Below are 25,521 nucleotides of genomic sequence, written 5' to 3' on the forward strand. Positions count from 1 at the left end.
AATAAATTAATAACTAATAAAATAGAAATTGTATTACATAGGTTTTAGCTAGGGCCTAAGCATTTCTTATTTCGAAGAAGAAAAAGAATCAAGTGGTCAATTTTTAGGTTTTTTAGTAGTCTAATAAAACTAACGATTACGATCATTATTTTTCAAACAGTATATGCACAGTTTTATGTTAGCAATACAGTTCTAAATTATTAGATAGGAAAATATTTCGAGCGAGAAATTTAGTAAATTTTATATATAATTTTTAATGCATCATGAGTTTTCGCAAGACATATTTCTGACTTTTAAAGCTAATTTGAATTTCAGATTAAAGATCACACTTTTCCAATACGTCAATTTCAAATAGTTCTCTATTTTTCTTTCCATACATTTATTTTAAAAACCTATTATATGAAATATTCTTTCGTTTCGCTTATATCGGCCCATGTCCGCATTGACGCATTGACGTATCTGCATGTGGCTGCTATCAGATTACTCCCTCTCCAACTGCATATATTCATATTAAAATACTTCTTTGTAACTACCAACTGACAGAACAGTCACAAAAATTGACGAAAATGGATTTGTAATTTTATTCTCTTCGTATGGTTGCCGTTAGGTTTTCACTTATTAAAAGCAAAGAAGGCTTTGAAGTTACCAGAATATAATACCGTTGGAATTTTATCAACAATTTTAATATAAGATGGCAGATTGTGTACCAAAGTGAATATAAATCGATATCGTATTCCAGTACGTCGTTTTTTTAGTAATATTAATACAACTTTAAGAAATCTATATTAAGGATGCTTAGCATTTTGGACGTATGAAAATCAGTAAATTTTCCTTGCAACTTTTTTCTTTTAAATAATTCGATAGAAAATATTTTTGTGAGATTTATCATGTAAATGTCAACATGTAGAAAAAGGTACCTTTCTTAATTTATTTTCAACAAAATAACGACGTCGAAGTAGCTGCACAATGAGTTTCCTGAAATTAAGCTGTAAATCGGTTTTCCCTGTATTTCTGAACTCGTATGAACAAAAATTTTCATTTCCTACATGACAAAAGCTACCGTAGTACATAGAGATTTTTCGATTGGTTGAAAATATTTTTTACAGACATTTTCATAACAAAATTTTTCGCCAAAAAGGCATATTTCTAAAAATTCCTGTGTAAGTAGGTCCTGTTAAGATAAACGTATTTTATGGGCTAGTATTTTAGTACTATAGTATTAATATTATGGTACTTCTTAAATTACAGGACGTCTTTTTAAGCCCTCTTTTGTATCTTAATATGATAATAAGTTTTAGTTTATTTGCTATTTGCCATTATTTAAATAATAATATGTTTAAAACATAAATTTTAGTAAAGGGATATACAATCTTAGAAGCTTAAAAAAAGTAGGGTAAATCTAACATCTTTTTCGCTTTCAAGTATTTGGTAAAGGATCAAGATTTTTATAGGAGTCTTTAAGCGACATCTTAACTCTATGTTTATATTTTTTCTATTACGCAAAATCACAAAATGGCACAGTAGCACAACATTATCTGACTCCATATCCAGTGGAACCTTGTTTGCGTACATCCAACGGCAAATATGACTGGATTGTAAAAGGTACAAAAATGATGTGCAAACTTATACAAAAATAGATTGTCTCCAATGTAGCGTGTGAGTTTTCTATAATTTTGAAAAGCAAGAAAGTCGCGGCTTGTTAAGAACAATATTTTGTTTATAAAAATTCAACTGATTAAGATATCAAAACAATTGTACGCTATATTGCAGATAATGTTACGCAGAATAATGTGTAAAAATATCAAGTTAATCGGATGAAAAGTTCGGGGATCTGCAAGACCGAAAAGCAAAGTTTCGAAAAAACGCGTTTAAAGCTTAAAGTGAAGCTTTCGCTAAAATAAAAGAATGCTGTCGTCTTCAATATTATAACGTTGCCATGCTTAAAAATTTCAAAATACCATTCTACCATAGTATTCTACACACATCGAACTTTAAAAAGATGCAGAAAGACAGAATTTCGACATTTTGAAGCCGACATGGTTGCATAGCCCCTTAATATTTGTTATCTTATTTGACATGTACAATTTCGGTGAAATTGTTTCAAAGACAAGCTTCGAGATATGTTTCCTTAAATATATGTTTCCAAATATATATATATATATATATATATATATATATATATATATATATATTTGCAATAGATGAAGAAAGTATTTTTGCGCTTTTTAAAGGAGAATATCTTTTTTAATATTGGACCAAACGACTTGAATCGTTTTGAGAGGTTAGTAGGATTTGTTTATTAGATGACGCAAAAAATTTTTTTTGAAAGAATTGCAATTCAGGGGATATTCTAGTCTAGAGGCACGAATTTCGGGCGTTTTTTCGAGCTCTGTAAAAAAAAAACAAAGAATATTTTTATTATCTATTTTTTATCATTCGTTATTTAATATAATAATTATCATATCATAATTATCATTCGTTTATTTATATTTTAAGAATACATAAAAAATAAAAAAAAAATAAAAACTCCAAAATTTATCGGCTGGTAAAGTGGGCGTTCCAAAAAAGGGATGTCCTGGCGTGCATGGTTCCAACCTTCTGGTCATCTGAAACAAAAGATCCAATGGATTCTTAATCAGTAAAGGTGTCGCTATCGCTCCTACGTCGGAAAAGTCCAAAAAATTTTTTTTACAAAATGGCAACCGTTTGGGAAAAAATTTTGTTCACTTTTTTTAAGAGTTTTAAATTTTTTAAAAATAGTTAAAAAAAATAGTTAAGCGACAGAGGGATGTGTAGAGAAGGTTCATGCAAAATTTCAAATAAATCGGTTCGGTAGAAATTGAGATATCGTGTACACCAGCTTGAAAAGAGTAGTTTCGAAAGAAACGCGTTTAAAGTTTTGAGTAAAGTTCCACGCAATTATACTCAGATAATGGTACGGTATACTTAGATTATTTCAATCGGCGATTCCCGCTCCATACAATGGACCTTCCTCCACTTCAAAATGTTCATTCTCTGAAGTTCGTTCGTGTAGACGAGCAGTCCTGGCTTCCTTTGAAGCATCCGAAGCTCGGATTTCAGAGCGTTCGATCCGAGTTTCGTCCCGTTTGACAGCGAACGCGTGGGCTTCTCGACCAATCGTGATTCCCATAACGTTCAGTACTTTTAAAATGGGTATAAAACCTTCATTAAATATACTAACAGCGAGAAAAGTAGCAATTTCAATGGTCCGCGTTCCTGTATGAATGTGTTTTGGAGCAAAGGTCCATATCAAAGAATTTAACGATTCGTTATTATTCTGAGTTTCAGAACCCAAACATCGTTCTAACAAGGTATTTGCAGATAAACTTTCAGAGATTGGCTTTATAACTTTCAATACATCGTCATTTGGAGGAGGATTTTCATGGACAAATTCATCGATAGCGCCCTCAGCCACAGCTTTTTGCTTTTTGGTCGATTTGTTCCGGTCGGACCAGTTTAGTTGCCGCGTCACCAAAATCGCTGTAACTCGGTAAATAATTGGAATTGTGAAAAATCCCTTTGATGACATACTTTTGAATGTCTAAACTTTGGAAATATAACAAAAATTTTCGATTTTTTTAAATTTCTAGACTAGAGTACCCTCTTTTAATCGGAATAGCGAAGAGAAAAGCAAAGGTCATGTTTTATAATTTTTTTTATCTACGCTGGTAATGGAAATTTAAACAGCACATTTTAAAGATTTATGCCAGTTATGTAAACGCCGAAAATTTCATCGAAATCTATCGACGCCGCTATAAACTACAAACGGATACAAATGCCAAAAATACAGTCTTTCACGACTTTCAGTATATATATTTTATGTATACATATTTCCAGCATGTACAAGGCGTGACTGCTAGAATGTTACAAGCTGTCTCCTCCACAGCTGCTGTTGATATCAACACTGAAATTTTCAGCTGTAAAATGGTGAGTTAAATGATGAGTAAATAATGATAAATAACCCCAACCTAACATTTTAGGGTGTAAGATATTGTGTGCGCGAGTTTCTTAGGGGCGGAAACGGTGCCACCCCTATTTTTTCAGAATGATATTAATATTAATATATATTAATTTACTAGTAGCAGGCGTATCATTTATTCAATATTTAGACAGATCTGTAGTAGCAATGGAGATGATATGTTAATTTCAGTATTTAAATCATTTTTTACAAAATTGCGCATTGTAACACACGTGATCCAGTTTAGTTCTAAGAGGAGACGACCTATATACGCTGCATTCGTCACTAGAAGCGGAGCTTAACGCGCTTTTAATTATCTATATATCTTCAATATTGGCAGAGATACGATAGTTTGAATATTTCAATATTATTTTACAAAATTACGCGTGTATTGCAGCGCAAAACGACTTGTTTGCGCTATATTTGTCACCAAAAATAAAGCTAACAATTTTTACCTTTTTTATTTCGGTATTTTTTTTTGTTTTTTTTTTTTTTTTTTTTTGCATAGTTAAGGAGTTATGGGAGAAAATAACTTACACAAGGGAACTCCACGGAGGCGTCGAAAGATATCTAAACAAATATATTTTACTTTGAAATTTATGTCGTCGAAGAGTTGTCCATCATCTTCCGAATATGCATTTATTCTAGTGATAATAGCTGTACGAGCATGATGACATTGTTGGAGTTACGGATTTATAGGCGGTGTGAATCTTTCTTTTCATAGTCCCCTTCATAGTTGGTAACGTTGCCATCACTTTTTACTTTACGTAGCTCCATAAAAAATTATGTGGTGTTAAATCAGGTGACCTATTTGAAAAATTATTTTCAAAGTAGAATACATTTCTTTTCATATCTTTGGCATCTTCGTGGAGCTCCCATTTCGTAGAGTAATTTCCGCTATAATTCTTTAACTATGCGAAATAAAAAGGATGTTTTAGGTAAAAATTGTTAGGTTCGATAATATTTGTCCGAATATAGAACAATTAATATGCCGTCCTATTCTTAAAAAATAGAGATATCAGCCTCTTCACCCTCAAAAATTCACCCCACAATATCGTACACCGTAAATTGATAGACCCTCTACTATTTAATAGTTTAAAATTTTAAGTTCCAGTTATCTATCTCACCATGTATAATACATAACTGTTTTAATTTTATAAAAAATTAAAGAATCTGAAGATAAAGAAATAAGATAGTTGTATAAAGTATGGCAATTACAAACGCCAGTTTCGTTATTGATATTGACTTGCGCGAATCAATTTAATCGGGTTATAATATATTATTTTACGTAGCTATGATGATTATGGCGAAGAAAATCGTTGCAGATTAATTTAATTTTAGTTTCGTACCTGAAATGTCTTGTCAAAAATAAGCAAATGTCCGAATACCTTCGAATGGTATTTCTCTTAAGCGTTAAAGATAATTATTTGTTGCGCTTTATCCTCTGATATTACCTGAGAGAATCTATTTTGGAAATAATTTATTTCTCACGTAGGAGTTTGTTTATTTGCAAGAATTTTTTTTTATTTTCTAATAAACTCGTTTGCTATTTCACTTTAAATAAATATTAACTATTTGACTTCTTTACTCGTTATTTTCGTTTCAAATTGAAAATGTCCAACCTTATCGTGGATGCACTTATCCTCTTGTATTTTTGTAACGCAGTTTGAAAGTTCAAGCCGAATGAAAGGAGCAAACACAGAACGAAGGTGTTTGGCGAGTGTAAGGTAGCGTAGATATCTATATCATTGGAGAGGATAGGACTTGCGCATTGGTTGGTATTCTGTTTAGCTTCCTCGTCGGCGACGTACACCTAGTTCCATCAGTCACGTGGAGAACTTCCGCGGCTTCGCTTCGTTTTCCTGGTTCCTTTTCTTCTGACTCGGTCGGTTTGCGTTCTTTTGTGTTATGTTTGGCGGCAAGTAACATCGATTGATTCAGGAAAAGAAGAATTTGCGATACCTAACGACTGGCAGAATCTGACAAAGGTAAGAGACGATTCAAATTCCACGGCTCGTAACACGTCCACGTTTGTATTTTTCCAAAAAGACCAGAGAATACTCCAATATCTTGAATTTCTTCGTTTGATACACGTTCTTTGATATTTTTTAATCAAATATTCGCCATACATATTCCGCTATCGCTACAAGCGTAATTACTTGTATTGCAGAGAAACAATGTTCAATTAAATTACAAAGTTGTGGATTTTGTGACAATAGTTGTTTTTATATACAGAACAAATTAATTTACATTCGATAATAAATCGATGGATTTCATCATATTGTGAGCTTCCCTCCTGACAACTAGAATCTCATCTTATTTTTACAAAAGTTGCATCTCATCATCGATATTGCGCATTTTTAACGTCATTTGTCGCGTAGTTCAAAGAAGTATTTGCTTCATTTCTACAATTTTAAAGTGCAGTGGTGTAAAGTTTCACGCGATAAGAGTGCTTTGCCATACTATTAAAATGTTTGAAGAACTACCGCAACTGAAATGTACCTTTATTTTCAAATTTGATGTAACTTTGAGCTAATAATAAGAGTAACACAAAATATTTTTATATGTCATTTTATGTGCCTTTGTTTGTATGCAAACGTGCAATTTGTATCTTGATACACGTCTGCATGATTACCTATGCGAGCGACGAAAGGCAAAGAAACCTTTGAAAGAAGAGGGAAAGGAGAGCTTAATAGGGAAGGAATACAACTTGCAAGAAACGCATTCGTCTGTACATATCCATCTATAGTTGGATACTTTTATTTTCTTTAAATATCGTTGCAAGAGTTACGCACTGAATTTGTACGTTTTGATCGAAGTATTGTAGAATAAATTGAATCGAGTGACTGTTTCGATACATAAATCGAAATCTACATTCTAGACATGAAGTATTTTTTAAAGATTCGTAGTAGCAAACATTTTATTTTATTAGTAATACTAATCTCATTCCTATAATAGAAATTCTAATGAAAAGGATGTCTTGGGTAGACAGACGGAAGCGTTGGAAAATATTTATTCGTATTAACGGGTTAAAACATTTATCACAGGGTTTGCATGAAATGCTGTTATTTCTTTACTTATGAGATGTAGACATAGAGTTTCTTCTGAAAACGCCTTTTTTTTTTATTGAGCTTCTAATCAATTTTGGAAGCAAAACACATGTTTTAGAGGATAGAAATAATACAAAGAATTGGACAATGAAATTGCAATGGCTCGCGTGTGTCTATAAATATTTGAAATTACTCATTTAAAATTATTATAAAATTAAAATGAAGAAATTGTTGAAAAATTTTCTTTTAATCCAAATAGGTGTTATTAAAAACATTCTGTATAAAATTAGTGTTGTGTGTACCACAGGTATTGTAAATTCCTATATTTAGTTTTCTTATTGAACATAATAAAAAGCACATTTTCGTTTTGAATTAATTGTTTGCAATCGCGTAGTATAATAAATTATAGCTCAACTGACATCATAGGTTGATCTTTATAGCTTTTGAAAAAGATTGGTTTGCTTTAAAAATTCTAGCCGTCGCATTATTTATCTTTCATAGAAGAAGAATATCACTATATTATTTATAAATATTACGAGACATCAATTTGTAATTAATTTATTCAACGCGAAGAACATTTAGTTTCGCAGCTTTTATCAGCGATTCAGGGTTTGAGCTTCAGGGTACAAAGTCGCATTAGGGAAAAGAAGGTGTAAGGACGGTTTTGTATTTCACTGATGCTGAGAAAGTTTTTATTTCCTTAGGGAATGAGCTTTATATTCGCGATACCTTTATATTCGAATATTCTAATCTTCGAGTTTCGAGAATGTTTTGTTATATTTACATATGAATCGTGCTGTTACACATCTGTTGTAACGAGAGAAACATTATCGTGAAATTTTTCCTAAGTACGATCATCGGTGAAGATATGACAATGGAATGGTTTGATACAAGAGATCATCTTTGTTGAGGGATAAGCGGGAATAATTTTATACCAAAAAGAGTTTGTGACTTAAAATCGCACGATGCTTTATCCTTAACTATCCTGTTTTATGTTTTTTACTCATTTCTGAATGTGCAAGAACATTTTGCAGCAGTTTAAGTAAGATTCAAAAAATAGATTCTCGAAATTTAGTTTAACAGAATTTTGTCATTTTAATGGAAGGAATACAGTAGTTTTTGCACATTTATATTACATTTCGCATGGTTATTGTGCACTTTGTACGAATGTGAGCAGTCGTAATAATAAATTCTAAATAAAATTACATTTTATCGCAATATCACCTTAGAAAGTAATAATTTTTTCGATTAAATTTCGAGATAATCATTTTAAATCTCGTTAAAAATTTTTTTATTTTTGCGATTTTATGGGTTTCGTTTGATTAAGTGTTCCATGGTTGGCGAGATCTGCGTAAATTCACTGTTACTGTTTATCATAAACCAGAATCCAATGGCTTCGTTGAGATGCGTTGCAAGTCGCTTGAATAAAAGTCAGATTAGTTGGTTTCATTACATTACATGCAATTTATCCCATGTACGTACAATATTAGATGCCCTATAACGGGAAATACGTTCCGCGTTATACGATTTCCGTATCGTAACGCGATACTCTTATAATACGATTATAAAATTGCTTAAAGAGACTCTACACCTGTACAGTGCTACGAATAATTATAAGCTCACACACATTTTCTCCATTATTCGTTCAATATTTGCAAGAAACCGCTGATCGTATCTGGATATGTTAAGTGAAACTGATCTCGTAAAGGATACATCGAACGCTATAGGATATCAGGAGATGTGAGATGACGAATTATTGCCTATCATAACGCGAAATAGAAGACAGAAGAAGAATTTTTCAACAAGACAATGCTGCTATTCATGCAGTCTTCACTAGGAAAAAGTGGTTTCAGCATTTTGGAATAGAATTATTTTACCATGGTCAGCATTACGTTCTGATCTGAGTCCGATCGAGAATCGAGAAAAGTTTACGATCGCTGGAAGGCCACCAACGGAAAACGTGGCTGAACTTGAAGAAGGAATAAAATCCGCGTGGTTGAATATTCAAAATAAGACTTTTATACGTTGGTGGATGGTGCAGATTAATAAAACAGATTAATAAAAGTAATCAAATATAATGAAAAATCCAGTAAATATCGAATGAAAAAGTGACAAAATTAACATTGAATTTATCTTTTTACAGCTAAAAACACAATTTTTAAGGAAATTTTAATTTTCTCCAGACTTTAAAAGAAGCAAATTTTTGTTTGTTGTATCCTTCTTTTTTTATATTATGATGCTATTTGATTTTTTGTATTACATGGATTATATAAACAATTTTGTCAATTTTTGTTTTAATATTATGAACAAATCAAAAAATAGGGTTCAATTTATAATTATTCACGCCACTCTACGAATATGTATGAGAGTAAATTTTAGAGATACAAAAGCATATTACTGTCCGAAATGTAACAACACGATCAGTACATATTTGTATGTAACTGATTTGCTACGGTTGTTTCCTGTTCATTAATTGTCTTATTTGTGACATATCGACAAATGTTTAAGTTTTTGAATTGACTCGAAAATCATAGGTTCGCATTATCTTTGGTATGATGAGGAGAATTTTATATATTATGTGACAATTATTTCTATGTAGAACTAGTGTAGAAAAAATATGTTTTAGTTCTTGCGCTATGGATCCCATCTAACGCAGAACGTGTAGTGAGAGTCAACTGAGCATGCACTTTGCAAACAAAGGGATCGTATGTTATCGACTTACTTACAGATTTACTAACGTCTTTTTATTATCAATTTGTTTTTCTACATACTTTATATCTTTTCCATCAATTTTCAATTTATGCAACATGTGTGTAAGAGTTCTCGAATACCGATAGCCTTCGAGTATACTCATTTTCCACTATTACCGTATCTTGTGTGTTATAGAGAATTTCACACAATACATTGTACGTCAAGAACAATATTTATTGTTGAGAAAAAAAGGAATACCATTCGGTGTAGAAATTTCACCTTTTTTTTTTTCTTTTCTTTTACTTATTATTAATATTTTTTTGTTTGTAGGAAGTATAAGAAATATACTGTGTAATTTTCAGGAAGGTAAAGGTATACGATTTTAATAACACGGTTTAAAACAAAATAAAACTGAATGGCATTCATTTCCCCCGAGATATGTACGTGTATTGCTATTTTATTGTTTTGAATTTTCAATACCGTTAAAAAATAGTCTCTCTAGCATTCTAACGTAAATCAGTATTGGATATCGGGCTAACGCACATGACAGGCACAAAGGTGCAGTTATGATTTGTAGTGTATATTCTACTGTGTAAAGTGCAAAGTATAAACTAGAAAGAATCAATTGGACAAGTTGGTCGCAATTGTGTTAGTCTTTTATGAATGCTTTATAATATAACAGAAGTCGTAAATTAGTTTTCGAAAACATTTTTGCGATAAACAACTTCCTTTAGCTCGAATATACGTACTATTATTCAAAATTTAACTTTACACTAACAATAAGTTATCTTTATTGCAAAATCTAACTTTTGGTTTTCTCGTTTTACATACATAATTCATAAATATTTGTATCCATTTCAAATTTAGGATTAATTGTTTTAGCTTCTAATATCGATATGTTTTAATATGTTTTACATTTTTAAATATAAAACAATGGTGTAATGATATAAATATAAATTATTGTGTAGATACAACAGGCACTAGCGTATACTAATATATAATATACGATACAATAATATTTGTATATCAATACATTGTATATCGACAAAATTTATATCAATAATATTTATAAATCTATTTTGATCATACACCTATTGTTTATTTGTATAATTATGAGCCGTGTCGTAAGAAAGCAGCTAGTAAAAGAGTAAGGTAAAAGAAAATTAATAATTAACGATCAGTTTTACACTTTAAAGTTTAAAGAAACATCAGAGTATGATCAATATTTTAAAGCAGATGACTAATTAATTATTACATGCTTTTCCGTAACTCGATTTATTTCTAACTATATTGTGCTTATTTCAACGCACTTTTACTGGCTCGGATTTCATCTAAAAATGTGAGTCCTATTTGGATAATCTAATGGAATATATTAAAAAAGAAACTGGAGATGTAATAGAATATATCAAATTTAATGGAATATATACAGTGACTCGCGGAAATATTTATACTCCTTTTACGAACATATTACGTGTATTGTAGGAAACATTTTAAAATTTCATTAGCGCTACTGACACGCAACTATCACGATTATAGTGATAAAATTTTTAACGATTCTGAAAATGTGTACACAAGCTACAAGATATTTAGTGCAAGTATATATTTTGCAGAGATTACAAGAATATTTAAACATGCAATCGTTTATAATATTAATAGATCTTTCAAAGTGATAACAATGATATTTTAGGTTGATCTAGATTTAGATAAAACAGCCGTAAGTATTTGAGTGTTAGTGATTTGTTCTGGAGAACTTGATGAGTTTCTCTATATCCTACTTTATAAACTCTCGTAATATTAATACTATGTACTTTTTTATTTTTACGATTTATTTTGATAAATTTTCGATTATTTTTATTTGTTATAGTGCTCCGGCATATTTTTACAATATTGCAGACAGAAATTGTAATAGAGACGTGTAAAAGCAAAGAAATTGCTGCATCAAGAAGAAAATTTCTCAATTAATTTTTCGAAAGCAAAGGGCCACATACTCAAATCCTTTGGAACTGTTTCATCATCAACTTAAAGCATCAAATGCACATACACCCAACTTATTCAAGATTTCGCAATTCTCGCCATTTCCTCGTTAGTATCCAATAGCACCATCAGTATTATAAGCTGGACTGTATATCTCTTTAGATTGGATCCAAATTTTATCAATGTAATCATGGTAATCGCGTCTTATCACAGTGTTAACAAAATTTCAAAATGTTTTGTGTAACACGCATGATATACAAATAAAAACTTTCGATGTGTAGTCGAAAAATTCAATGAGATACAATCTCCACTCTAGGAGATTATAGCGCTTCCCTTGAGATTGGAGTTACCAAGGTTCGACTCTGTTATCATCATCATCATCATCATCATCATCATCATCATCATCATCATCATCATCATCATCATCATCATCATCCTCACCACCACCACCATCATCATCATCATAGCTGGAAAGGGAAAGGGATATGAAATTGGTTGAAAAACGACGAAAGATGATAGAAAACGGAAGAAATTGGGCTCATCTAATCGATACTAATTACAGAAAGATGATCTAAATGCCAGTACTTCAGCGATAATGGCTGAGCTGCCGCGACGAAAATATATGTATAGATAAGAATGAATTTGAGTGCCAACGACAGACTGGCCAATTTTCATTACCGTTTCCACGGCAATAAGCCAATAAGTAAGACTTAAACAGTGTGAAAGCGACCTAGTATTTTGTGAGAATAATCCTCGAGGTTCTGAATTTACAATTGTTAGAAGCTGTAAATCGTACGTGCCGAATGTTTTGAAAAAAGTTTGTGAAATTATTCAAAATTTATAGGAAGAATTAAAGAATATTCTATAGAAAAATTATAATGCAACAATATTGATTATTTGAAAATAATTACTTTTAATATGCCACATTTATTGAAGAGATTAAAAAATATTATATTAGTTTTATGCGTTTAATTATATATCGCGTTCGATCATGTTTGACCGCAAAAATTCGCTATTCTTTCGTTTCTCTTTTATTATCTACACAAGCAGAAAATATAAAATCTTTTTGTATTTTAGTCACTTAGAAACTATGTTGTAGCACAGCATAACAGACCTTTGTATGCTTTGTATCCTTTGTATCCTTTGTACCCTTTGTACATTTATTTGAAATACAGAATTCTACAGTCAAATCTATTTATTGCGTTGATCGAATATTTTTGTGACAAGCTGTGTAATAAACAATATGTGTGAAAGCCACCGTTGCTTGATTCTGCACTTCTGGATTAGTGGAGATTTGTAAAAAAGGTTTGTAAAAAAGGTATTTGTAAAAAATTTTTAAGATTAAACTTTCTTTTATTGCACCGTGTTCTATTCATCGTGAGAATAACAAGTCTCTGAGGAATCATCTAAGGATCGTAACTTAACCGTTAAAATTTTAATTACTCTTAAATATAATTTACTCATTGTGTGTTTACATATACATATATTCACATTTAATGAAACAGTAGTGCGCTATTTGCGAAACAGCAGGAAATTACAGATTAGCTCGCGAAATATGTCAGAATACAGGAATAATGGAAGATTTCTACGTGCAAAAGATATTCCGTAACAATGCGATTTTCAGCGTCTATGTTAACAATTCGGTGATCGAGAATTAATATTGCGTTATCCGAAAGCAGGTCAACCCTGCATGAATTGGCGCGAAGAAGAGCAGATTAATTATCGCTTTGGTCCTGTTTATTCACTGTTGGGCTTAAAATAATTCTTTAAATAAAATAAAATAAAACTAAAATAATTCGCCAAGCGGAAATCAGTCGTATAACAATCCGACGAATACGATGAGAATATATGCAATTTCATAAAATTTGCCGCGGCCAAACACTCCAGTCGCACGACAATTCCGTTCGACAAAGCTTTTTACTTTGGATGCTGCACAAGCTGCATCGTGAACCGCGCTTTTCGAAACGTGTGTTATTTAGAAATGAGAACAGTTTCTTAAGTAGTATCGTCCTTAATGAACAAAATGCCAAAATGGGCTCAGAAAAATCCATATAAAATGGTTGAAAGATTCAATGAATAATTATTGGGAATCATATTACTAGTCTCATCGGTTTGTCTTCACCGATGACGTGTAATGCTACCTATTTCGTACGTGATGATACTCCATCTCACCGTAGTCAGCCTATTCGCCAACTTGCAGTGGATTTTTCTTTAGAACAATTACCACATCCGATTGAATGTGACTTTTATCATACAAGGCCAATATATAATCTTGGAGAAAAACTTGATGAAAATGTAGAAATGCGAGTTCGAGGTTAAATAGACAGAAGAGAAAAAGAAAAAAGAAGATAAAGGATATATAATGCTAGATCTGGGATATGTACGTGCAACAACAAATGCTATTTTCCCTGCATCTAACTGCAGAATGTAAGCACATTACAAACAAAGTGAGTTCAAAAACTAGTGGAACTTTAACCAACTTTAACATTTTGTTCGAAGAGAACGGTTGAGTTGTCCATGGTTCCTTAGAGATTTTTTTATCCACATGATGAGTAGAATAGGTAGGGATAAGAAAATTTTGGCCTCTTCAAAGTTAATTTTACATGAACTTTTTGAAAATTTCCACTGATCCAGAGGTGTAGAATCACGTGATGATGATTTTTACATTTACTTTTTATATGCCCTGTACAATGGTAATATACGCTGTTTTATGAAATTTTTGTGCCTATTCTATACTGTAAGCGAATAGGGCTGCGACATTTGAAAAATAAGAATCTGGAAAATCGCGGAAGACGTCACTGTATGCCTTACGAACACGCATATAGGAACAGATATCGTAAATTTTGAAAAGATCGCATTGCTAGAAAGGATAATAAGTATCGTAGCTTTTAAGTTTGAAAAATAGAGCGAAAGACGTTAGTATCTCAATAGTGTTTTGTAAACAAATAAACACAATTCTTGGTTTCTTATGTCGAAAGATTCTCAAAGTGTGAAGATAATAGGCGAAAAATATATAAAGTTCTATCAGTTTTACGTAATAGAAGTAAACAAGTTTTTAAAATATTTTCATTTAATCTCCGTGACTATATATGACGCATTTAAATAATACGAGTCTTTCATATTGACAGTTTACATCTTCCGGTGGAGAATCCAACGCGAACGAAATTACGATAACCACGAATCTATCAGTTAGCCGGATTCTGGATGATCTAGAGTTAGGAAAAAGATGACCATGATTCCATGCGACGGAAGGTGTTTCGACTGTTCGCGGAGAGACCCGATAGCACGAGATAGCACGTCAACGAGAGTCGTAAATTCCCGTTACGATTAAATAATCGGCGCCACGAACTGATCGATCCCCTGATTTCTGTTATGATAATAGGGGTGGTTCGATTGAGCATACACTGAATTACCAGCATAAATTAAAGTTTATTCAAACAACTTATTAACTAGAAATATATAAATTGATAAAGTACAGTTAGGTTTCGATTGCTAGACAAGGTTACAGTGTAGAATACGCGACGTAAGCTTAGATGACGACGGTTCAAAAAATGTCTAAGGACTAACTTTCTGTGAAGATGATGCTGCGGAGGAAAGCTTGCGATAGGTGGATCTAAGGACACGAGAAGAACTGATTTGTTAAGGATAAGTTTTCGTTGGGAGAGTGAGGGAAATAAACTTCGCTGTCAATTGGCTAATTTTCTAGGTTGGTGGGTGAGGAAGGGTGTTAACAGTCCCCGAGAGAAAGTGGCGAGTGGGAAGTATCATACGTGAGAAAACTAACTTTTCCGTATCTTCCCGTAGTAAGCAATAAGCTTTTAGAAAACGAATTACTAAAGAGATGTTTGCTCGGTCTGAAAGACCTTAGCTAGAAATTCCTGAGATTTATAGTAGGTCCTTAAGGCTATTGAGGGTACGCAGTAAAGATGTGCGGACATCTGGTTGCCATTTTGCCCGCGGTGTGTAGCCTGGTGTAGGTAGAGTGTCGCCAGACGTAACAGAAGGTAAAGAGACTTTTTATTCAATTGTGTGCGAAATAGATACCGCACAATAAATAAATAAAGATAATGGGTCGCGGGCATCGCAGCTGAGCGTCGGGCGGTCCACCGTGGGGTTTTAGTCGGTATAGTTCGACACTACCCCGCCGCTTTCAAGCAGGGTGGGCGGGGGTGTCCATGAGGATTTCCCCACGTATAGAAAAAAAAGAAAAAAAGAAATAAATAAAGAACGAACACGATTGTTTCACGATACAACGAACGATACAAGTGCAATTACTTTTACGAATAACGCTTCAAACTTATTCCAGTGGAAATTGGTAACTCGGGAATAGGTTATTTTCGTACGAGAGATTTACAGGATTATTTGCGATCGAATCAAACGAGGACTGCTTCGCTCAATAGCAATCACACGGAGGCATGGTACAAAGATTTCAAACTCGTCGCGCCGTTGCCGACAAACATAATAAATGTTCGATTACTTGTGATTTCTAGATTACTAGATTAGATTACTAGACTAGACACATAGACATACAGTAGTTTATGAAAATATTCGAACACGTACCATAGTATCATAAAAGATATAACTTAGAAAAAACGAAGCTGGCACCCCGCTGGGGGTAGCCACCCACATGCTATATTTATTTTTATTTTATTTTATTTTTTTTCACCAACAAGATATAACACTTTACCAAATGTCCATAGGACAAATTGTAAAAAAACCAAAATAAAATGAAAAAAAAAAAACGTACCATAGTATTTTTTTATGGATATATTATGAGCATTATTAAAAAATCTTTTGAAATTTGTTGAACTCTTTTGAACTTCTTGAAGTTTCGTTGACATTGGAATAAGACACGACTATCGTTTTTTTTTTTTTTTTTTTTATTTTTATTTTGGTTATTTTACAATTTATCCTTATGGACATTTGGTAAAGTGTTATATTTTATTGGTGAAGAAAAAAAATAAAATAAAAATAAATATAGCATGTGGATGGCTATCCCCAGCGGGGTGCCAACACGACTATCGTGATTGTAAAATTTGAAAGACATTCGAAAATGTATGTACAAATTACCAGGTTTATTGCAAATGTACGGTTAGTAAAAATTTAATATATAATAAATATACGATTTATCAAAAACGAGAGGCACTTCACGAAGTATCGGTTTTTTAAACATAGGACGCTAATAATTTTTCACGCAGAATTTTCTAAAGAATTGATACTAATAAAAAAATATGCGATTCCATTAAAAAAGAGTGCATCTGCATTTTTTGGATGTATCGTTGCACTTAGAAAGAAAGTGAAATTGCAGAAAAATAAACGTTGCTATATTCAACTTTCCTCTTAACAATTTTTCTCTATCTTTTACCAAATTCAAGACGTAACTCGTCCCAAGTATTTTTATGTAACGCACCCTGTATTTGCAAACATGAAAAAGATTTAGCATGTTCCGCTTTGTACGTGCTTCCAATAAGAACTCATAATGTAGTTTAGTCACGCACAACGCGTTTCCTGTTACATTTGACAACATCTGATGCGTAACATCCTCGTATGCAGAAATGAAAAAAATATTAGGAATCGTGGAATTGTATATTTTATCAAGTTTTTGATGTAACATTGAAACGCAATATTCGGTTGCGTGATGAGGTGTAAGATGTAATGGATATTTAAACACATGTACAAGGTATCCCATAGGAAATTCGTCCTAGTTATAATTTCGGAATGGTAAAAAATGGGAAGGAATTTCATTGGAGGAAATCAGACGCTTTCGAATAATGCATGATCTGATTCGTTTTTTGCGTAATTTATCAACTAACAGTTTGTTTATTAATAATTAATTAATTGGTAAGTTAACGTTATACATAGATTTGCCTCTTATAATTTTAGGTGAATTTGTCGAAAAGCTGCTTGATCATGAATTTGAACGAGACTTTTTAATTACTTTGTTTAATTTTACATTTAATTTATTGCTGATTCTATTACTATTCCGCAGGAAAATTTACTACCAGTGCTAATTTGTGACTCGTGACTTGTCCCGACTAATAATATTAGCTTAATTGTGCAAAAGGACTCTGACACACATCCACTTCAAAAGCGTCTCTACTTTTTTAAGCTCGATATACGTAAAGACAAGGATACTGCGTCGAGTCTCTGCCTTCCAGACGATAAGTTCCATAAATTTGAATTCGAAAAATCTTTCAAATCAATTAATTTCCGAGCTAAGTATTTAAAAAATTATTCTACGTATCTCGCTCTTCAGCTTTGCTTTATTAAAATCTAATTTTAAGGATTTTCATTTCAACGTCACGTACCATCCACAGAGTCGTTTATACATTCGATTACATTTTCTGTATTTTCATCCTAAAAAGTAATGTTTTTATATAGATAATTTATGGTTAAACATAATTGTTAATTGTGAAAAGTTAATTTATTTGAATAGTTGATTGTTCTTAGTTTAAAATATAATATTATAAAAGCACTCTAGAAATATTTTGTCAACTTCCAACTACAACAAAATGACTGGTTTCAATATCCTGAAGCTTTCTATCGTCGATGGAATCTTCCTTTCGTCGATGGAATCGTTGTTTAGGTGCTATAAATGGTAAACATATTGTAATGAAGTACCTAAAACATTCTGAAAGTCATTAGAACAACTATAATTGTTAGCTGTGGTTGATGCGGAAAATAAATTTATTTATATTTTACTGGAGAATTTTCCAGAATTGTTCATTAAGCGATGGATTGGAACAAAGCACTGTACATCTCCCTAATGCAGAATTCTTACTGTTTCGTATTGTTTTGTCATTGATATCGCGTTTACAACGTAGTCATATATAGTAAAACCTTGTCCATTTTGAAACGAACCCGTGCTAAACCGTATTTTTAACTACAGATTATCTACAGTACGTCGTATAGCGAAAATTCCTTTGAAATAATTGCTAACAAATATTGAGTTTTACGAAAATAAACGAATATGAATATGAACGTCGAGCCAGAAATTGTAACAAATATTGATCTAGCGATATGTACGTTTCATAACTTTTTATTGAACTCAAGTTCCTCGCATACACATTACTTGAATCCAACATTGATCGATTCTGAAGATCAACATTATCATGAAATAATACCAGGCTTTTGCGTAACGAAAGCATTTCTGAAAATGTTTCTCTTCTGTTGAATCGTGGAAACCGGAATAATTACACATATTCTTAAAAAGAGGTAAGAGATAATTCAAAGAATTTTTTATGACATCATACGGCAATATATACATATGTAATTGGCATTTCTTTATAATGCATCCAACAAACGAGTGAAAAAATAATGTATGAACTTTTTTTACTTACAATAGTCATCGATGCCTTTATGTACGACGATTCAGTTAAATTTATATTTAATATTAAAAATTTCAAGGCACCAAAGTAAGGCCAATTGGAAACCTATTCCGTTGTCATCTTTTCCTTCTTTTACACATTTTTAGTTTTTGTGACATCTGCAATTTTAATATTCAAATAACATTATGTATTTAACTTTATTTACTTTATAATATGTACTTTACCTGATTTCTTATATTATAAATTTTCCGCTGAATTTCTTTGACGGAACATAGAAAATCCTTTGCAGTTTTATTTCTTCTTCGTTCTTCGTATCTCATAACATTGATTGTTTTTCATAAACTTGCATTAAACCGTTCGCGGAGAGACGCGTTCGCGGTAGATGGCGTCAACGGGAGTCGTAAATTCTCTTTACGATAATCGACGCCACGAAATCATCGATCCCCTATTTCGTTTAGGATAATAGAGATGGTTGGACTGATTATAACACTGAAGTAACAGGTTAAAATATACACTTTAGTCCAACAACTTTATAGACATAGACAGTTACGCTCGATACGTATAGATATAAGTTACAGTAGCGGACAAAAGTTTAAGACGAAATGGAAGAAATAAATAATTGATTTACTTTCCATAAAAAATATAAATACGGTGTTCTACTTTTGGTATTAACTAATTGTACATTTGTTTGTACACTTAGAAAAAAAATTTCATTTTGATATTTTGCTCAATAGCTAAGTTATAAAAAAGGAACGAAATCTGTATAATATTTCGTCGGTCAAAAGTTTAAGACTATACAAAAAATATTAATTTTTGGTTAAAAAATATACACAATTTTTGTTTAAATTCAATATTTTGTTCAATATCCGTTATTTCTTATCCCTTCGGTACATCTTCTTGGCATAGAATCTATTAATTTTTTATATTAATCTACCGTAATATTATTCCAGGCTGTTTCAATCGTAGAGTAAAGTTCATTTAAATTTTTCGGTTTATAACCTTGTACTGTCTTTTTTATGATGCTTCACAAATTCTCGATTGGGTTAATGTCTGGTGATTGCGACGGCCACGGCAGCACGGTGATATTTTCTTCTTGAAAAAACTGTTTCACAACCCGAGCCGTGTGCTTCGGATCATTATCATTTTGAAAAATAAAATCATCACTCATATTGTTGCGTGCAAAAGGTAACATTGTGTTCTTGAGTATGTCCTTGTATTGAAAACGGTCCATAATTCCATTGATACGACATATCGGACCAGGGCCGCTTCGAGAAAAACACGCCCACACCATAACGTTGCCACCACCATGTTTAAGAGTTTTTAAAACGCACTGTGTTTTCAAACTTTCGCCAATTCGACGTCTAACGTACCGTATCCCGTCAGAACAGACGCGATTGAATTTCGATTCGTCAGAAAACAATACCTTTTGCCAATCTTCACTTGTCCAATGCTTATGAGCTTTAGCAAATGCAAGTCGTCTTTTTCGATTCCTAGAACTCAGCAGTGGTTTCTTTTGGGGTTTTCGTCCTCTTAAGTTAAAGTCTTCTAATCTTCTCCTAACAGTTCTAGCACTAATTTGTGTATCGTTTTCATAGTTTATCTCCGCAGCAATATTATTTGCACTACGAAAACGATCCTTTTCGCTCAATCGATGAATCCGGCGATCCATTTTCGGTGTTGTTTTCCGTGGTCTTCCGTTTTTCGGTTGATCGCAATACATGCCTGTCTTTAAACATTTATACCAAGCTTGTTTACAAGCTGTTTCTGACCTGTTCACTATATTTGCTATTTCGGTGAAGGTTTTACTTTGCTTTCGCAGCCTTACGATTTGTTCCCTTTCGTTTTCAAGTAAATTCTTTGATTTACCCATAGTCTGTTCCTACCTAAATGAATTTTAAGCAATAAAAGGTACACTAAACAATGATTTTGACATTCCAGAATCAAAATGTTCAAAAACTGTACTCGTACTCACGTTTTACACAGATCGTCTTAAACTAATGTCCACTGTTTCCAAGTGCTAGGCGGTAACTAACTGTTGTAACTCCTACATTGTTTGTATTTAACAACTGACTGTCTGAGGTTACGAAGGTCAAACATACAGCTACGTTATTCCAAAGAGACAAACCGAATAGAAGAACAATATGCGTATAAGATGTTTGTAATCCGGTTTACAAATCATCGTCTTAAACTTTTGTCCGCTACTGTAAATAGGTGACTGATTTAAGTGTGGAAAACCAGTCAAGAGATGTTGACTGATCTAAAGATGGAAAATCAGTGAAGGGATGTTGACTGATCCTCGGATAATAAAGTAAAGTTCGGTGACGATGACGTCGCAGAGGAAAGCTATTGCTGGGTGTTGGTCGCCCCACCACCGGTCGCTTACGGCTGGAAATGACCGTCGAACATGGAAAAAACTTGACCTCTCCATTTTTTACCCGATTGAACAATAACCCTAAGGAATGTCTCAACTTGAGATGTTTTGTAGCAATTAAGGGCCTTAACGGTAAAGTAAAAATACTTAGTTTTATGACAGTTCCTTAGGATTATTTCAGTCCGACTGATTATATTTCCACATCTAGCGACCGCCTCGACCGAGGGATGGATTTTGGGTTACGTAAAAGTCACCGGACGTAACAAAAACAAAGATGTCAACCTTCGACCATTCCTTCCTTGACAACATTTTGATGTTTCCTTCGCGGTGGCTATTTTCGGAATACGAAATTCGTGCGTATTCCCAGAAGGGTATTATTTTGTTTCCACTTGAAGGCAATATGGAAAGCTCTCGTTCTCTGACAATTGAACGATGCTGTTAGATAGTCACCCTCAAGACAGTATCCCCTTGTGAGAAATACTCTCAAAAGTAACTGTTACTCTCAAATTTTACTCTCAAACGAACACCTGACTTTATATAACATGCATCACATCCGTCGTATTTTACTTTCGTACATCGATGGTTCACATGGATCTACAGATGGTTGTTACGTTTCTTGTATCCTTTAGGTAGTTTCTAGACAAACCCTAAAATTCAAGACTACTCTCAAATTTAAAAAAAACTATTTTGGAGTACAGGAAACCTTCCCGTAATATTTGGAATCGATTTATCGCATCGTTATGAAGGAATTGTTAAAGAAAGTGGGTGTATTTCAACACAGTGGCGTGTGGCGGATTTGGAAAATGACAGTTGTTGCTGTACTCTTTTTCAGAAACTTACAGGAAAACTACGTTCAAGGATCGTACCGAAATAGATAGAAAGTGATATCGAAATGTCATAAAGTGAATTTATTAATTTTTCTAAAACTGGCCACATAGTTCTTTTTTAAATGCTAACGAAAGCATAGGTTTATGTGCAAATTTGTAAGAAATTACGAAGAGCAGCCGACCCGTGACAACCTCCCGCTATAAATTTGCTTAGAGAGTTGAATAACGGGCAACGATTCATTGACATACGCCAATTTCTCTAATTAAATAAGAGATGTAATGTACAACTGTTTTAAGTTCAGAGATGTAAGTTATTAATTATCTGACATTAAACAAAGCACTACGAATAGCTGCTTCAATTATCTACGCCAGTCAACTAATATTCTACCTTCGTATTGCAATTATTTATATTGCCATTTAACTTTTTAAAATAAATATAAAAAATTATTATTACTGTTGAAGTGGTCATCACTTCTAAGAAAACTCTACATCTGATCTTTTAGTTTTCTCAAGCACTGAAGTCATCGACAGCGTATAGACAAAAGACTGAGTCGAAGACAGACCATAAACAGTATACAGGCAACGTTGGCTTCAGGGTTTTCAGTTTTCAGTAGGGTAACACTGCTAGCTTGCGGATCTGGACCAGCTCAATTATATTCCTTCTTGTATTTACACTTCAGTATTAAAATATATTTTCTACCTTACAATTTATCCACGCGTTACTTTGTTCACATACATCTAATAACTTCAACAATTGCTATTCCCATAATATCATACTATCTTCATAGTCATCATTTATTAAGAAATTCCAATTTGACTAACATAGGTGGCTAAAAACTATCCTTAACGATCCGTGGTATTTTCGAAACTTTCGATATGCATTGATTTCCTCAGTCACTGTGATCAAGTCCTTGTCCTAGTATTTTTCCGCTCTGCTGTTTGATAAATATTTTCAGCAGTTAGCATAACGTATTTATATAGATGAATATACATTTACAAATGTACATATCCATCCATATTATATATATATATATATATATATATATTATTATATATTATATTATATATATATATAATATATATATATAAAATATATATTATTATATATAATATATATTATATTAATATATATTATATATATATATATATATATATTATATATTGGCTGTACACATGTGTATACAGGCTGATTCACATAAAATGTGCAAAGCAGATATGTACTAATATGCACCATTTTACTCAATGGCACGAGCGGATTGATTATTTGAGGAAGAAGAGGGCAAGCCCCTTTCACTTTTCTTTAGATGAAATGCGATATTAATGTCTGTTTATTTAGACGGTTTTTACGAATTTGGATAACATTTAAGCATTTTTCTTAAGCGTTATTCTACGTAATTAGCGAGATGTAAAGAGAGGTGGAATGCAAGCTAATGGACGTAAGTAAATATTGATCAACTGATCTTCGATTGATAAAGCAAGCTTATCTGCTTCTTATTTTTGAATAATATCTTGAAACGTATCCAATTCTGTTTTTCGCCGAGACCACGAGAGTGAAATATGCAAATTAGTTCGATTAATAAAAATACATATGTCAACTAAGTAATGAATTATAGTCGATACTTGGAAAAACATATTTTCTGTAAGATTATTCTCTTCGTCCATTTTTTTTTTTTTTTTTTTTTGCGATTTAAAGAAGTAAATATAACAGAAGTTTTGGCGACGAATCCTATGAAATTACCGAATACGCTGAATGAAAAGATTTGGAAAAACATGTTTACATTCGAAGACAGAAAATGATTAATGAATATTGTCTTAAAAGATATATAAAAATAGCCATGTGTATTTGTTTTCCTAGAGCACGCAATTAAAATTTGCGATTTTATACAGAGTGAGTTATAAATGCATGTTCGTACTTTAAGGAATGAATTTGTATATTGAAAGAGTAATAATTCTCCTATCGACATATATGTCTTCCATGCTTTAGTTTTCGAAGTATGGATGAGTAAAGAAGAATAAAAATTTCAAATCTGAAGTGACCGCTTCGGTCTCAATTTACTACGCGTCTTGTTATTGAGTTCTATATTCGCTCGAAATTACGTACCAGGCATTCTTCAAATAATCTCGAATCCATCTTGAAGCTGTAGCGGTTAGCTGCGTTAGCGAAGAAAAAGCTGTCGTGTAAACGGCTAACATGGTCTATGACGTGGAAACAGCAAAACTATTTTTGAGAAAGCCGTTATTTTCAATAAACAACTTTCTACGAGGCATGAATTCCCCATCAAATGCGCTGCCGAAAATACCCAAAGTTTCCACGGAAAAAATAGTCGGAGAGGGTAGAGTATCCATCGCGTATAGACCTAACCATTTTTGATAAAAATAAAGTGCTAGAAACTGACCTCGAAATTTATTGGATACGTTTCTAACCTGCCCTTTGTGCCCTTCCTCACAGATCGCGTGCATCGTTCACTTATGTTGAATGCACAATAGATTTCAAATGATCTTAAAAAACAAAAACGTAATAGATAAATCGTACAGAATTCGTCTAATTGTTAGTTGTAGATTTCTAATTTTATTCAATCTAATTTCTATTTAACTATTTTTTTCAACGATGTCTTCACCTTAAATATGACAGCATAGTATCCTTTAGCAGTACATTGTCTTCTTTTCGACTTATTTTACAGCATCGATTTACTTTTCGTGCTTACTAACAATGTTCTTTTGTGGAATATCTCTATACCTCTTTCAGTGCTGTGTAAATGTTCATTCGTTGAGTGCAATTGAGTTTTTCTAGTTTGATTCGAATTCATTTGTCAAGTTCAGTGGACGTTTCTCCGATTCTATATGTGTAACACAAATGCCAATATGTACCAATATGTTATGTCGTGTAAACGCAAAGGATTTTTTTTCTGGTTAATGAAAACAGGTCCAGTGAAAAACATATGTTATTGGTATTGATCTAGTATCGCATCAAATAACGTTGATGTTCTCTAGTTACAATAAAGAGCGATTTCAGGAATGAGTTATGAGCGACATCAATAGTAACAAAGCAGAATTCGGCAACATTTCATTTGGATAGCAGAAAACGGATATATATGAGGAATATAATATTATTTGTTACAATCAAATCATATGCAATATGTTATATCCAGGATCAAACAAGGATTTACTCGAATAAAATGTTATTCGTATACGAACAAATATCCGTGTAAAAATATTATCTGAATAAAAATTTATTCGAATTATTTATTCATATAAAAATTTGTTTGGATATATATTTATTTATGTTATATAATATCGCAGA

At 32.5% G+C, this 25,521-nt stretch overlaps 1 protein-coding gene across 2 annotated transcripts in view; it reads left to right on the plus strand.

The window, feature by feature from the left end:
* The first annotated feature begins 5,783 nt into the window (after positions 1 to 5,783).
* LOC132911159 (uncharacterized) overlaps positions 5,784 to 25,521 on the plus strand; it is a 326,329-nt gene continuing 306,591 nt past the window's right edge. For both annotated transcript variants that reach the window (XM_060967569.1, XM_060967568.1), the window contains exon 1: positions 5,784 to 5,967. The gene's annotated coding sequence lies outside the window, so the exon portion shown is untranslated. The remainder of the gene's footprint in view (positions 5,968 to 25,521) is intronic.

Source organism: Bombus pascuorum, chromosome 10 (genome assembly GCF_905332965.1).
Source record: "Bombus pascuorum chromosome 10, iyBomPasc1.1, whole genome shotgun sequence".
Taxonomy (NCBI): domain Eukaryota; kingdom Metazoa; phylum Arthropoda; class Insecta; order Hymenoptera; family Apidae; genus Bombus; species Bombus pascuorum.